We start from the raw sequence: 14,428 nt of genomic DNA, 5'->3' as shown, positions 1-14,428 counted from the left end.
CTGCAGACACATGTTTGCAAAAGCTTACCACACAGGTTCACTAGAAGGTTAAGAAGGGTAGAAATAGTGATGAAACAACAATTCCCACTTTTAGCAACCCGCATGTGGCCAGACCAGTTTGGGGGTAACTGCATGGTTTGCTAGTAGGGTCTTTATATGGCAAATCAATCACATTGATGGTGGTCTCTGGGCTGTCTCCCATTGTTGAACTTTTCGGTCAATTGCTAGAGTACCTACTGTTAACAGCCCTTACCCCATGGGTCTAACAATAGTGGAGGGGATTTCAATGGTTTAATAATTTTAAAATTGACAGAAGAGGCTGCTACTTCAAAAAATACCAACACTCTCCCCCATTGGCGGTCTTTGCATATTCTCAAGCTCTCCCTTGGCATATCGGATCACACCCCTTGCAGAACCATGACACACACACGCCATCCGTCCTGGCAACTGAGTTATTGATGGCTTACCAAAGCAGACTTCAGAGACATGTTACAGGACAAAGCTACCAAATGCTTTCAGGTTAACAAGAGGTTGTAATCAGTAGATTTGTAAGGTGCTCGTCACCCGTGAGGGTATCCAGGCACTGGCAGGGTCCAGATGATTCGCCGAACAACCAGGTCTTCAGGGACTTTCTGAACTCTGAAAGAGATGGGGAGCCCCATAGATGAAAGGGTAGCTCATTCTGTGTCTGTGCTGCTAGGTAGGAGAAGGAGCGACTTCCACATCTACGAGGTCAGGTGAAGGTTAAAGAAAGGGACAGGGAGCAGAGGTATCTGGTGGACCGATGGAAGTTCAGGCAACGATGCCAGTAGTCGGGTCCACAGTTGTGTAGGGCCTTGTATGCACTGGACAGGAGCTTGAACTGGCATCTTTTCTGTACAGGGAGCCATTGGAGTTCCCAGAGGTAGGATGTTATGTGGGTTTGTCTAGGGAGATCCAGGACAAGTCTGGCTGCAGCATTCTGTATGGTCTGTAGTTGTAGGTGAGATGTGATCCATGCTTAGAGAGCACTGCCGAAGTCCAGCCGGCTGGAGATGGACTGGGTGACTGTGAGAATACCTAGGTTTCTAGATTGGCCAGTGGGGGTAGAAGCAGGTCCGAGTTCTGAAGGCCACCAGGATGCATCCTATGGGGATTTTTGTTTCTGAAAATTAGTACCTCTGTATTGTCCGAGTTGAGCTTCAGGCAGTTGTCCTCATCCAGCTGGCGACGTCTGGTCATGCAGTTGTGCAAGTTGCTCTTGGTGGTGTCTTCAGACAGGAAAAGGATGAGTTGTGGGTCGTCAGCATATGATACGATATTGAGTCAGTGGGCTTTGGGGATGCTGGCCAGGTGTCAAATGTTAAAGAGGGTGGGGCAGAGCGATGATCTTTGGGGTATTCTATAGATGATTTCCTTGGGTTCAGAGTTGAAGGCGGACTTTTTGCGGTCTCCCGGTGAGGAAAGAGGCAATTCATCTGAGAGCAGCTCCTTGGATGCCTATATTGTGCAGCTTGTGATGAGTGCATGGTGGGAGACCGGATCAAAGGTTGCTAAGAGGTCTAGGAGGATCAGAGCCACAGTATCTCCTTGGTCGATTAGTGCTTGGATGTTGTCAGTAGCCGCGACAAGGTCTGTCTCGGTGCTGTGGTTGCTGCGGAATCCACATTGAGAGGAGTAGGTTCCGTTCCAGACATGAGGAGAGTTGTTGGTTGACAGCTTTTTCTAAATACTTTGGCAAGAACATGAGCAGAGAGATCGGACAGTAGATGTTGAGTTCGCTGGTATATGCCAATGATTTCTTTAGCAGGGTGTTGACTTCTACATTTCCAGTCCTCGGGGAAGGTGCCGAGGCAACTGAAGTGCCCAACAAAGTAGTGCATATATGGACGATTCTAACATTGCCGAGGTTGAATATGCGGTGAGGCCATGGGTCGGTTGGGGATCCCAAGTGGACCGAGATCATGATGGAGGCAGTGTCCTGTGGGGCAAGCTGGCTCTAGTCGGTTAGTTGGATGTCTGAGGTGGTACAGATCGTTGTGTTGCTTGAAGAAGTCGTTGGCCTCAGGCTGGGGTTTGAAGTTAGTTTCTGTAGATGTTGGCGATCTTGTCGTGGAAAAAGTTTGCAAGGTTGCCACAGAGTTCCTGTGAGGGGGTAATTTGGTTTGTTGCAGTTGAGGGGATTATAGATTCTCGTATCACCCTTTGGGAAGCATGCACAACAGCAATTTGAAGTCATGCCATGAATTTGGTATCTTGTCCTAAATAGAAATGGCCCAATGCAACTACTCCTACAGAGAAACAGGTGTTAAAGACCGAACACATGCTAAAATAAGAATTGACGCAAAGTTGCAAGACCTGAAGCTGGCAAAATTGCAATAAAAGTTTCTAATAGCCGAATCTCATAACAAAATGGGTTATATCACAAAAGAGGTGATAAGACAGGGAAACTATTTTTTTGGCTTAACCTCATGGAAGAAGAACCTAGACACAACAGTCTCTTAGATGAAAAGAATGACCTAGTAGAGCACCCCAAACGAATACCTCAAGAGTTTTAAATCCATTCTTCAGGTGAGAGTACATGCATATATCCTCACTTCAAGTACAACACCTTACTTCAAGGGACCAAGCATACTTAGAGGAAGTGCTAAAGAGAGAAAATAAATAACATATGCAATCAGTTTTCTGGTAAAACACCGGGACCAAAAGAGCTCCTAAACTAATTCTTGAAAAGCCTGGCAAAGGTCCTTTGTCTAGGACACAAAAATTCTCTTCACACCGGTGAGGGAAAACAGATTTTCCATAAACAGTGCTTAAAAATCACAATTTCTTAATATTGAGCCCAACCGTCCTGTGAACTGATGTGCCTCATAAGTTTGTCTCCCTCATAAACATCGAGTTACAAAAATAGCTTAAGTCCTGGAAATCTCACCTCCCGAGAATAAACCGTGACCTGGTACTTCAGGATCAAAGTGGTTTTATGATGAACAGTTCCACAAAACATACTATCCAATTCCAATTTAACACCCTGACAGATAGACTACAGGGACCTATAATAAAACTTTGAATAGTGAGGGACTATATTTCTCTTCCTCGTTCACCTGGGGTTTGGCCCTATGTTTACCTCCATAGTCCAAATGCTGGATAAGGGACCAACTGCACGGGTTGGGACAGAAGGAATACCAACAGACCCCTTTCCCGTACCTTAGGGAAGCACATTTTCGGGATGTAGGTTATCGCAGTTTTTATGTGCCCTGGCAATCAAAACGCTAGGTTAGGCACTTGGGCATGAAACACTTAACTGCATTTCACTGGTCTCCAGATATGGAAGACAAGGTCTCCCTCTATGCAAATGACCGTGTAAGGTACTTGAGCAATACTTAGTTGTTTGGGCATGAGCAATGCAAATCCTAGAAGAATTTAGTGTCCACGCTGGGGGTAGGGTCAACTGGGCCAAATCCAGAGTACTTTCTTTATACACCATGCTAGATGCAACTATCTGGGCAGAGCAGGTGAGAATCTGGAATAACACGCACTGCTTCAAATATTTGGGTATTCAGACAGCACGTGAGGAGCTTGTGATATTGTCAGAAAATATCCAACCTTTGCTGGAAGGCCTCTGATGAGACCGTACAATGGACTCCAATTCAATGTTGCTAACATGCAGGGTAGCCTTAAGCAAGTGCACTGCCTTACTGGGGGTACTGTGTGTTCTACAAAATTATCTTTTCTGCCTTCCCCTCCACCTTTTGACAAAAAAAAAAAAATCAGCTTGATAAGCAGTTTATTTTTGCTGACAATAGAACAGAGAACAATGAAAAAGTGCTACGAATCTCGTGAGTACCGCAGTCTAGTTAACCGAGGCAAACTTCTCATACAACTTGGTGGCTCATTTCATAAAGATTAACGAATGGCTTTAGGGCCCAGGGGCTGACCAGGCATATAAAACAAAATTATGGGCAATGGGTCACTTCTCCCAAATTCAGTACTTCAAAGATGGCAGATGTCCAACACCCTAAAAAATAAAAAATTCTAATGCAACCAAGGTTAATACTCAATGTTCTGCAAGCTTCTCTGCAACAAACTGAATGAGCAGGCAGGTTCACAGAAGAGACCCCACTAAGGGTTAAATCGACGTCCCCATGGTTTCAGCTCTTTAAGTCTTCCAGGGGTGGGACAGACTATGGTTTTCCAGAGTGGAACAGAAACCTGCTCCAACCAGATGAAATAGTTTTCAGAAATTGAAGAAATATTTGGACTGGAACAAATGCAATTCCACTGTTATTCAATAGCCGCCTTGGAAGAGATAGCAGCCTTCAAACCATCAGAGGCTAAAGTCAGCATAACACAGACGTTCGAAAACAATCTACAGATTCCTTGTTATAAACACTCTAGATAATTTTGGGGAATTGAAACTAGTATTTGGGTGATCTTTGTCCTTCGGATTTGGAATGGGGGTTGCTCACATAGCACCATGGGAAATAGCGATATCTACCACAGACGGCTCAAGTCAATTGAAATACTTACAAAAAGTATATTAAAGCCCTCCACACCTATGGTGCATGAACATGGGGCCAATGCAGCCTGCTCGGGCTCTTAACATAGAAGGAACCTTTTCTTCATATATGATCATATAAAATATCCATCTCTTTTTTAATAGTATAGTGGCAGCCTTACGGGTGGTCCTATTGAGATTACTCCTACATTGCACTACTTAACATTCTGTTAGATAGTAGGGGCATGGCTTGCCGTGCTGCGAAATGGCCGCTTGCTAGGTGAGCTCGCCGGCCAAGATAAAATCCTGCTAATATCATTGTCATCCGTGGGCGCATGCCGAACTAAAAAACCCCACAAATATAGCCCAGGGAGTTCCGTACCTGATGTGCCGCTGATCGCCTCTGGATGTGTCAAGGGGGGCGGCGAGCGTGTCCTTATCTGCGGTGGCTGCTGGTCGGTTGAGGGTGCAGAGCGAGGGAGGCAGCCAGCGCGAAAATGGAGGCCGCAGCGTCGCTGATTCGGTAGGCCGTGATCACTGCACGCAGCTTTGGACCCGGTGTTTCCCCCGCAAGAATATCGCTGGATCGGAGCCGCCAGGGGTTCAGAAGTATCCAAAGCGGACCTGCAGCACTGAGTTGAGTCTCCCGAAGGTATGAGGGCGGCGAGGAGGAGGAGGCGAGCCCTCGTGGCTGTTTCGGTCGAAGTAGCAGGCTGGCACTGAGACGGCCATCGCCCATACCCGGCGGGGGGGGCCCTGTGACAGCGCGTTTTGGGAAGGAGACGCACCGGAGCCGGCAGAGTGGGTTCGCAGTGGTTGCATAATGACGCTGCACAAGGCGGCCGCAGTCCGAGTTGTGAGAACGGTGGCCTTCCGTGCGGAGCGGTTGGAGGGCGGAGACGGCACTGCACCACTGGCGAGATAGCTGAAACATTGCACCTACCTCCAGTGTCCTGGGGAAGGGTAAGTGACTGCTCCTGTTGCGGTCGGTTACCCTACCTCCAGTGTCCTGGGGAAGGGTAAGTGACTGCTCCTGTTGCGGTCGGTTACCAGTTTCTTGTAGCCTACAGGAACCCCTTAACCTGGGAATAACACCCCACTCGTTTTGCTTGGACTTACCTCTGCATACACACCCTGCAACAGAAACACCATCGGAGAACACATGTATCCGGGGCCGACCATGGACTGTGTGATTGCTCAGGAGGCATATGCTGATTGCGCAATGGCAATGTGGGCCTAGACCAAGGCGGCTCAGGTCCAGTGGATGGTTGGTAGACGGTGTGGCCCGGCCTGATCAATTCTGGATCAAACCACGATAGATTGGTGCAGTGCACGTTTTACATTCCGGTCAGTTACCGTCAGCGCCATTGGCAAACAGGACGCAAAACAACCAAAGTTAACCTTCGAGCAGCGGAGAAACACACGGCTCACAGAACATGATTCGGAGGCAGGAACAGAGAGGCCACCAGACCCACAAACGGAGGACCAGGGAGAAGATCTGCGCACTTCAATGCTTGAAATGAGGTCCAGTTTGCGGACTATAGACTCTAAGTTGGACGCATTGACCTCTCAACTACACGCTGTGAAGACGCAAGTGGGGAGACATGAGACTAGGCTGGATGTTCTGGAAAACAGGGCCTCAGACTATCACGATGTTCAAGTGGAGACAAAAGAACAAGTCCTCCAGATGGACAGAGCGCTTGGCATCATCCGCGCTAAGAATGAGGATTTGGAGGCCAGGTCTCGGCGCAACAACCTCCGTATTACTGGCATACCGGAGACGACAGCAATTGCTAAGATGGAGACCTACGTGGCTGACTTACTACACAAACTATTTGACCCGCACCTTTCTTCAGTCTTCGTCGTGGAAAGGGCGCTACGTGCTCTGGGCCCCCGACCGTCAGTTGGTGCTACTCCTAGACCCATCTTGGCCAAGATCCTGAATTATCAAGATACTGTCCTGCGTTTAGCCAGAGGCAAAGGGACGATTACATATGGGGGAAATACCGTCTCCTTCTACCCAGACTTCACCCCCACTGTGCAGGCGGCGCGGCGGGAGTTCCTGCAGGCCAAATGTCTCCTGTTGCAAGCCCAGATTCCGTATGCGCTTTTTATCCAGCCAAGCTGAAAGTATCTTATGATGGCACTTCCCATTTCTTTACGGATGCTAAATCGGCCCTCAAATTCGCAAAACATATTGGTGGGAAGGCATCCAAACAGCGCTCTAAAGAATTGGCTACTGAAGAGACAGGTTTAAGCGACAATGACTGACATGGTTCTTGTAGGAGAGTAGGATCTGCACTTATGTTGCCCCCACTTTTTTTCTGATGTTAACACTGGTTTCTGTCTATAGTCAGGCTGGGTCCCTGCTAATCAGGGCCCCAGTCTCTCTGTTCTCTCTAAATGACTTGGAGTGCATATTAGATGCACTAATGATTGGATACTGTGGTACCTTATGAGCCCCTAGTATATGGCCAGCTCAAACCGATTCAGGGGCTACCTGTCCCTGCTCTGGCACGAAACTGGACAAAGGGAAGTGGGTATAACCACCCCCTCCCCTGACCCTCCCAGAGGAGTGGTCATGGAGCTAGTCCCTCCCTTCCTTGTGGTAGAAGTTAGGGAAACCTTGCCATTGTAAGTTAGATAACCCTGGACGACACTTTACAAGAAGAAGCCTGGTCCTTCGATGTCCCACTACCTTTGGAAGAATCTCCCTTTGAGTCCAGGAGTGACTCCCCTGCTTGGCAGGCACCAAAAACTTGAATCAACGGTCGCAAACTTTCCCGCTCCCGCCGGAGTCTGAAGTCCCTGCAGCTCCGGAAGTGGATTTCCTGACCTTTCGACGGCCATTGTGAGTCCCTAGCGAAGCTGTGGCGTGTGGACCCCACGAGTGACGAGGAACTGCAATACCTGGGAACAGTGCACTATTGTCGAGTGTAACCCCTTCACGACGTTCTACGACCTTGTGCTTTGGACCACGTGTGGCCCAAGCCTACAGCAGGATTTCCCTCGAAATCAGAGGCCTACCTCGTGCCGAGTGACCGTGGGCTCCTGTGAAGCGAATCCTCACAAGGAGTCTTCGCGATCCCTTGCCGGCTGGCTTTTGGGTCCTCTGAAGGCTTCTTCATCGAACCAAAGGGCTCCCCTGGTTGCTCCAGGCCTGCCCTCACTTACCCTCACTGGGTGTGTCCCTCAGACCTTGCTTTTCTGCACCGCTGACTTTTCTTGATTTCCACGAGACTTGCTGTTGCCAAGGCTCGTTGGCTCCAATCCGGTTGCCGACACCTCTGTAAGCTGCAGACTTCGTGGGACACTCCGAATCCAGCTCCTGGTCGTCGTCGACGCCCCCTGGTCCTCGTGGTGGAAGAGTCAAAATACCCTTGATCACCTGAAATCACCCGACTTCCGTGGGCATCCATTTTCCTGGCCCGGGTCACTGGCAAGTGACTGTGAACACTGTCCCTTCTGCTTTCAGGTTATCTTCATCTTGAATCCAGCCTTGGATTCCACCGGACACTTCTTCAGTCTTCACAAGCAGCATATCTTCATCGGCTTCCACTGAAATCGACGACGCGACCCGACACCAAAAGACACCCGGCTTCCCTGGGTGAGGTAACTCGTGCACTCCGGTGCTCTAGTGGGTGTTGGCCCTCAAACTACTTAGCTTGTAAGTGACTTGCTTGTAGACGTCCTATAAGTACCTTTAAACTTTAAAAATCCAACCGCGAATTGCTCCATTGTAATCAATAGGGAACCCGCGGCTGTGTTCTCACGCTGCACACGTCTTCCGTGGGTCCTTTACTTACATGCCTTGGGTGGATTAGTGACGCCCCAGCAATTCCATAGGCCCTAGGCCTTGTCTCCCTGCAAGTCGACTTTCCTAAACCTCTTTTTTAGTATATGGTCTGGTACGCCCCTAGGGCCCCAGCCATATTTGTGCTTAACTTATTGTGAAACGTTGATATTTGAATGTGTTTCTGGCTTTTAACCTCATAAAGAGATTAGTAGAGTGTATCTAGAAATAAATACATGTATAAAATTGATATATATACCTGTGTGGTGTCCTTTCATTTGGTAATTCAAGAGATTATAAGGTAAAACAAGCTGCTTTACATTCCTCTGAGACTTAGCCTGAAGGCTGCTCTCCACAGCTACCACTAGGATAGCTTTCTTTAAAAGGTTGTCTTAAACCTATCTACATAAGAGTCGAATTGGACTGGTGCAAGGTGGCCACTATAACTAGTGACCAGCATATGCCAGGCCAACCTCACAGTTCTCAATTCTGAGACCCCCTTGGAATATTCAAAGATGACTCACTTGCATGGTTTGGTTTTTTCAACTGTTGTAATTGGGAAGTGCGATTTATGTGTGTATTTGTTTATTACTGGTATTTGTTTTTCGCGGTTGTCTGATGGTTCTGTAGGCCCTACATCTGTTTTTACGACTTGTTGGAGTTAACAGAGGCATGGATTGGGAACTGTCTGGGCAAGTACATGTTTATCGAAGCAATCCTGTGGGTTGTGGTATCTGGGGGTGTCTAGAGTTACGGGAAGATCGGTATGGCTCATCGTAATGTTCTTAGCCACCCTGAGTAATCGGGGAGTATGCCGGCGACACTGTGTCCCTGCGGGAGAGCTCCCACTAGTAGTTGCAAGTTTTGAGCTGTTTGGGATGGGTATTCTGCAACCTGATTGGGGGGTTGGAGTGGGTGGTGGGTTGGGTTGTTTTAATGTTCGCCAGATCTATGCTTTTTTATTTGTATGCTACATGTCATGTGAAACCGTTTACGACATTATGCTATGCTCCTAATGATTTGCTGCATTATATTGATATAACCCCCCCAATGACCTCATTCACTTTCCTTACAAGGAACATTTGTGGGTTAAATGATGGTAGGAAGGCTAGGTTAGTGCATTCGTATTTACTCAGACATAACATTGATATTTGCCTGCTACAGGAAACACTTAAGCATTCCCACCTCACCTAGATTGCGCCACAGCAGATGGTGTGCGGTTTATTCCCCTGTATACTCTAACTACGCTAGAGGAGTTACTGTGTTGATGAGACATGGATTGGAAGGCAGATGAACAACAACTAGTCCCTGAAGGTAGATATGCAATTATACAAGGTACTCTAGCTGGCAGTCCATTGGTGATAGTTGCGGTATATGGCCCCAATACTGACACCCCTGAATTTTTTCAAAATGTATGGGCTAAAGTGAAAGCGACAAATTGTGATACTATTATCTGGGGAGGGGACTATAATGCCATTCTCGATAATGAAATAGATAGGAAGGGGATATCTCGAGCATTGCACCCTCTAGCTAGCGCTACATTGCAAGCCATTCTATCAGATGTGGACTTGGTTGACATCTGGAGGAGGGAGCATCAGTCGATTAGGGAAGGCACATGCATTTCAGAATACGATAAGGCATGGTCGCGACTTGATTATTGGTTAGTATCCCGAGAGGTAAGTACATGGACGAGAGAAGTCCTGCATCTTCCTCGATCCCTTTCAGATCATGCACCCTGTCTATTGCGCTTCGAATTACCACATTCCATACCTAGAATGTATACCTGGAGATTGCCCCAAGACGCCCTTTTAGATGATGCCTTTAAAAAAGAAATTAGAGGGGACATTAATGACTATTTTTCCTTAAACACGGTATCTGTGGATACGGTGGCTACGTTATGAGAAGCCTTAAAAACTGTGATAAGGGGCAACTGTATAGCACAACAGGCCGGAGTGTTGAAGGCCATTCGGGGGACTCTGAAATCACTTGAGAAACAGATTAGAGACTTGGAACAACAATTTTATACTACCGGCAAGCCCAACACTATGGCTTTGCTGAAAGAAAAACTACTGGAATTTGACGAAGAAGCGATCAGAGAAGTCAAATGCCTAGGTAAACACGTTCAGGCTAGGAGATATGGAGAGGGCGATAGGCCTGGGAGGGCGCTGGCGGCAATGCTGCGACCCCCCAGATCCTCTACATTTGTCACCTGAATTGAAGGCGGCGGATCACTCTACAATCAGGGGACAGAAAGCTATACTTGATGAGTTTTCAAGTTTTTATTCCCAGTTCTACACCACTACACAGAGCTCCAGCCCAGAGGGCCTGCTGCCATTCCTAGACACTCTCGAGTTGCTATGGCTGAGTAATAGATACATGGAATATCTGGATTTCCCATTTACAGCAGACGACATAGCGCAAGTCATAAAAAGCCTACCATTAAACAAAGCCCCCGGTTCCGATGGTCTAACCACAGTTTTTTATAAAACCTATGTTGAGGAATTAGCGCCCCGACTTTTCAAACTTTTTGAGGAAGCCCTGCGAAACGGGTGTCCTGCCGCCGATGCGGGAAGCTAATATAATTACCCTTTTAAAACCTGGGAAGCCAGATGATGAACTAGACTCCTATAGGCCACTCTCACTGATAAATGTGGATGTTGAAATATTGGCAAAGCTCATTGCTAACCGGTTGCAACCCTTGCTCTCATTGGTGGCCCTTCCGGACCAATCAGGGTTTATCCCCGGGAGATCCACCTCCCAAAACCGTAGGACTTTATTCTCGGTATTACATTATTTGCACACAGAATTACAGGCAGCTGCTGTATTTTTAGATGCCACAAAAGCATTCTATACTTTAGAATGGCAATACTTATTTGCGATCCTTGGTCGTATGGGTTTCAGTCAGTTTATCAATTTAATACGTCTGCTTTACACGCAACCACAGACACGTGTGAGAGTGAATGGTCTCATCTCGGCACCCTATAATATTTTGCGAGGAAGGGCTGCTATTTGCGACCGCGATGGAACCACTCGCGGCGCGTATCCGGCAACATCATACTGCCAAGGGGATTGGATTTAGTGCCCGTAGTCTTCTAATTTCCCTCTACGCAGATGTCACCTCGTAGGTTTATGATCCAGAAACAAATCTAGATCCATTGAGAGAATTCATCAAATTCGGTGGCCTCTCCGGCATATCGATTAATTGGACTAAATCTGTTATTTTCCCTCGGACTGAGACAACCGTCCAATCCCAATCAGTTTCCCCTTACATGGACGACGGACCCTGTGAAATATTTAGGCATATGGGTTAGCAGGGATATCCAGGTCTTATGGAACATGAATTATGGATGTTCCGTACACTGGTTGGAAGAGAAGGTCGCTGCTTGGGTTGGGCTCCCGCTCTCATTGGCCGGGAGGATAGCTTTGGCCAAGATGGTGGTACTTCCTAAATTTCTTTATTTATAAATCTTCCACTCCCTCTAACGCAAGCCTTTTTTAAAACCCTACGGTCCCTGTTGATCTCCCCGATATGGGCGGGTGGACAAGCTAGAGTCTCCTGGGAACTTCTAACACTTCCTTTGCGGCAGGGAGGGCTTGGAGCTCCGGACATGCAATTCTATATGTGGAGCACACAAGCACAGTTCCTACACTACTGGGCACACCCTACTCCATTTCAGCCCCATGTGGCAGTGGAAGCGGCAGTTGCGGCGCCTCTCCCTCTACAGGTTGCCCTCTATAAAGACTACAGACGCCCTAGAGAGGATATAGATACAGTAGAGACTATGCGATGGGCCTGGAACGAGATGTGGAAGAGGGCCGGCGCTCCCATCCTGTATGCCCCAGCAATGCCCATAGCACATAACCCGATGCTGTTCCCCACGGGGGAGGGCATTGGAAAGGACCTGGCACATAACATGAAACCAAGCACATTTGCGGATCTTTACCCAGAAGGGTCTTTCCGACCACCCCCTTCAGCCATGGAGGAGCGTCAGGTGCCTTTTTCTGAATTGTTTACATATCACAAACTCAGAGCTGCTTGCCAGTCCACACATGACACTTTTCCGGAATGTGAATTAGAAAATGTTCTAAAATCAATCTCACCCCGCCGACTGATCGTCGGGATTTACAGCCACATGCAGAATTCAGACCCCTTGATGAAACCACGGGCACTACAGGCAGGGAATGCAGACTTCGCTCACAGAAGACCAATGGCTTTATTGTTGTAGCCAACTTACAGCCCTCTCCCCTAATTATAAGCTTCGATTAGTCCATTTTAAGTTCCTACATAGATTTTACAGAACACCTAGTAACATGCATCATATAGGTCTCAAGGAGGATGATAGTTGCTGGAAATGTGGGAGGGACCCGGCTGGCTTCTTACATGTTGCATGTGATTCCCCGAGGTTAGAAAAATACTGGCTGGATGTATTTCATATAATCCACCAAATAATTGGCCAGCCTGGAGAGCCTAATCCTTTACAGGGACTGCTAGGGTATGTTAAAGACACTCCTGCCAAGTTTAGGAACTACACGCACTGTTGCTCCTTTTCGCTAAAAGGTGGGTCGCTATGCATTGGGGGTGTAAGCGGGTCCCATCCAAAACTGACTGGATAGCAGATATAACATTTGGACACTCACAATTGACCACCTTCCGGGAGATGATGCCTTCCACATCTAGACCCAAAGACATATAGGAACCATTTGTGGTGTGGGCCCGTGAATATCAAGAGACAACTACTACCGCGGTACCTTAGGAATACTCATATGGGAGAAGGGAAGAGCCGCGACATACAGGTTGAGGATATAGCAAATATGTAAATGTGTCAGATTATGCTATTCGCTTTACAAATTTTTGGGTTGTTTAATTTTGAATGCGATTGGTCCTGCAATGATTTATTGTATTGATGATACTGCTGCATTCCCTCTAAAGAAACTACCTTTCATGCTGTTGGGACTATATGTCGGAGTGATTAAGTATACATATGGAGTAGTAACTCACATGACATTGTTACGAAAGGAATATGCTACTTATCAGTATGCATCTGTTCTTGGCATGTAGAGCTGCAGAGTTGTACACTTAGCATAGATCGCCATCTGGTGTTGGGCCCGGATGTTTGCAGTTTGTTTTTGTTCTTTGGAAGTCACGAGTTTGGTGACTCCTCCTTCGGTCCGTACTGCGCATGGGCTTCGGCTCCATCCTCAGATTGTTTTTCGCCAGCAGGGAAATGATGGAGCGTAGTAATAACAGTGAGAAACCCATGTGTGTTATATCTAAATAAGATGTACTGGAACGGATACAGGTAGCCGGGGAGGCGGGCGGGCGTGTACAACTCTGCAGTTGCCAAGAACAGATGCATACTGGTAAGTAGCATATTCCGTTCGAGGCATATGAGCTGCAGATTGTACACTTAGCATAGATTATATAGCAGTACCCAACCTTAGCGGCGACCACCGGTATCCGTTGCAGTGGTTTGAAAAAGTGTCTTTAGTACAGCCTGGCCCACCCTAGCTTGCTGCTTGGAATGCACATCTACACAGTAATGTTTTGTGAAGGTGTGCGGTGTTGACCATGTGGCTGCTTTGCAGATGTCATCTAAGGGTATGTTCCCTAGAAAAGCCATAGAAGCCCCTAACTTTCTTGTAGAGTGGGCTTTAGGCGGAACAGATAATGTTCTTTTTGCCTTTTGATAGCAAATTTGTATGCACTTTACAATCCACCTAGCTATCCATGATTTAGAGATGGGGTTGCCTTTATGTGGTGGAGAGAAGGAAACGAACAATTGTTTAGTCTTCCTGAAGGGTTGCGTTCTTTGTATGTAGTACAGCAAAGCCCTTTGAACATCGAGTGTGTGTAAGGCCCTCTCTGCAACAGATTGAGGTTGCGAGAAGAAGACCGGTAATTCCACCGATTGATTGAGATGGAAGGGGGAAATGACCTTGGGCAGAAACTTCGGATTTGTGCGAAGTATGACCTTGCTGTGATGTATTTGTAGGAAGGGTTCCTGTATAGTGAACGCTTGTATTTCACCAACCCTTCTAAGGGAAGTGATAGCTACGAGAAAAGCTGTTTTCCAGGTGAGAAACTGTAGCTCACATTTATGCATTGGTTCGAAGGGCGGACCCATTAGCCGTGTAAGAACTAAATTTAGATTCCATACAGG

General features: G+C 47.3%; 1 protein-coding gene across 6 annotated transcripts in view; it reads right to left on the bottom strand.

Moving 5' to 3' along the window:
• The window catches only part of CHD9 (chromodomain helicase DNA binding protein 9), a 1,905,864-nt gene that overhangs the window by 1,722,216 nt on the left and 169,220 nt on the right, over window positions 1-14,428 (bottom strand). The window lies entirely within an intron of this gene.

This window comes from Triturus cristatus, chromosome 12 (genome assembly GCF_964204655.1).
Source record: "Triturus cristatus chromosome 12, aTriCri1.1, whole genome shotgun sequence".
In the NCBI taxonomy this organism is placed as follows: domain Eukaryota; kingdom Metazoa; phylum Chordata; class Amphibia; order Caudata; family Salamandridae; genus Triturus; species Triturus cristatus.
The sequence above is the reverse complement of the archived record's forward strand: the minus strand, read 5'-3'. Positions and strand labels throughout refer to the sequence as shown.